This window comes from Lactuca sativa, chromosome 1, assembly GCF_002870075.4.
Source record: "Lactuca sativa cultivar Salinas chromosome 1, Lsat_Salinas_v11, whole genome shotgun sequence".
Lineage (NCBI taxonomy): Eukaryota > Viridiplantae > Streptophyta > Magnoliopsida > Asterales > Asteraceae > Lactuca > Lactuca sativa.
In genome coordinates this window covers 67,341,642-67,343,871 of record NC_056623.2, presented here as the reverse complement: position 1 = coordinate 67,343,871, position 2,230 = coordinate 67,341,642, and the positions used below count along the sequence as shown (strand labels likewise).

The 2,230-nt window shown below is 36.5% G+C and overlaps 1 long non-coding RNA gene across 4 annotated transcripts; it reads right to left on the bottom strand.

Annotated features, from left to right (window-relative positions):
• Positions 1–252: 252 nt before the first annotated feature.
• LOC111915206 (uncharacterized) lies at positions 253–1,536 on the bottom strand. 4 transcript variants are annotated; one of them, XR_006190736.2, is made up of 5 exons: positions 1,322–1,532; positions 1,093–1,191; positions 951–976; positions 615–808; positions 253–522 (listed from the first exon to the last, which is right to left on the bottom strand). It is a non-coding gene; the product is annotated as an uncharacterized LOC111915206 (long non-coding RNA). The 4 variants fall into 4 exon arrangements; XR_002858102.3 differs by having other exon boundaries at positions 615–976; positions 1,322–1,535; XR_002858101.3 differs by having other exon boundaries at positions 951–1,191; positions 1,322–1,533.
• Between the last annotated feature and the right edge of the window lie 694 nt (positions 1,537–2,230).

Sequence of the window (2,230 nt, the reverse complement as noted above, 5' to 3'; positions counted from 1 at the left end):
CTTTATCAATTGTCTTCCCACATCGTCGAGTGGAGACAACGTGAATTTGGCAAGGTTGCAGAAAACGCTAGACGTTAGCTAGGCGGTGGACTGGGGTCTAGGGGTTAATCGGTTGGACGGGGATTAATCGGGGACCATTAATTATTAAAAAAAATAATTCAAAAATTTATAAATCTAACTTTAATACTAAGAATATAAGTAAATAAACATAAAAGTTTAATAATAACTTAATAAGTTTAACAATCACAACCATTTATCATCCAAAATATGCATAAAAGTTTAATAATAAGTTTAAGAATGACACAAAATCATTTTAAAGTTTAAAAATGAATATGAAAAATCCTGTCAAGAAAATAAATGTAACTTCAACTTGTAAAATGTCAAAGTGTTGAAGTGAAGTTTTCCATGGAAGCAATGCATTAATTGAATTTACAACATGGCTTTTCAGTCAAAGAGTCCATGTGCATATTTATACATTAATCGATGAAGCTCAATCCATGCGAATTCAAGGAGTGCAGGATCCTGCAACAAATTACTTAATATCCATAAGCTCAATCCATGCGTATATCATAGTCGTTGTATACTTGTATCAAATTCAATAAATTACTTAAAACCTGTGTCTGTATGGATTCCCTAATGAGCAATGGGAAGTGATTTGCCTGCTGAAGAGGTCCCACCAGAGCTTCCGAAACCTGCACTTGGAATTAACTTTGCTAGAACCAAACGATGGTTCTTGATAACTTCACACCATAAACAACCGAGAACTAGAACCAAACCACCTACATCTTCAATCCATGGTTCTTGATAACTTCACAGATGATCAAGGGACCATAATTTTAGTCAAGAAATTACAAGAATCCAAATACCCTTCACTCAGGCAATTGTTCGAACACTTGGTGGGCATATGGTTTCATACACAAAACGATTAAAGATATTGGTCAAGAAATTACCTGAATCAAATACCCTTCTGCCCAACCTGTTACAACCAAGACATAAATCCAACCAACAATCAAAAAAGATGAAGAAACAACAACCGATTTTAGAAAGATGAAGAAAGAACAAACATTTATAAAAAAAAAAATCATTGTTTACCTGTTGTTGCAGAAAGAACAAAGGATTTTAGAAAGAACATACGATTTTAGAGGCTGTTCCAGTCTTCATTGCTTACCTGATGTTGCTGATGTTGCTTACCTGATGTTCCAGAAAGAACAAAGGATAATTGAACAAATTGATATATTGAAGGAGAGATCGGAAGCTATTGACGAACATCGAACAGATTGATAACAAACACTGAAAAGAATAATTGAACGAATCGACTAACCTTTGCAGAAGTCAGAAGATGTCGACGAACCAGAAGCTGTCGCCGTCGATTTAAGGAGAGATTGGAAGTTGTCGACGAACCGGAAGCAGTCGATGTGATGATCGGCAGAGAAGCTAAGGTCGACGAAAGTTGCCGCCATTTCACTTCATTCGTTGAGTCGAGAGAGAGAATGCGATGTTTCTTTGACTGCACGTAAGATTGAATGAGAAATTGGAACGAACCCTAGCAACAATTGTTATATTTTGACCATTTTGCCCTCAAAATGTTTTTAAATTTTGTTGACCTGACCGATTTGAGCGTCTAGCTCTGCCTAGGTCTAATTATCTCCGACTTTGACCGAATTTGACCCGTCCGATTACACAAGCCGATTACCTTTAAACCTGTTCAGTCGAGGTCCGCCTAGCGCCTAGGCGCCGATTAATTGGCCGCCTAGGCCGATTTTTACAACACTGGAATTTGATAAAACTACCTTGTGCTCTTTTTCACTCTTGAAAATAATGTGTCATTCTTTGTTCAAGGCATTTGATGTTAAGTCTTTTCAATGTGATATTTGCAAGTATGTGAAGTACACACGCATACCATTTCCTTTAGCAATAAAAGATACCCTTTTCCTTTTTATTTAATCCATATTCATGTTGGGGACCAATAATTCTATCTAACATCTTGTAAGGAGCTACTTCTGCGTGGTTTTAAGGCCCTAGTTCCTCAACCTAGTGTGGTGGAATAAATGAAAAAGAAGGAGAAGAGTGCATGCTCCTAATGAAAAATTAAAAGAGGATGATGAGTTGATGTTTGGTTAGAAATTTTAAGACACTAGTTCTTCAAGGTCAGGATTGAATGTGATTCCACATTTAGTTAATGCTATACGTTTAGCGTACTAACTGAAAAGCTAGCTGTTAGCTGAAAAAC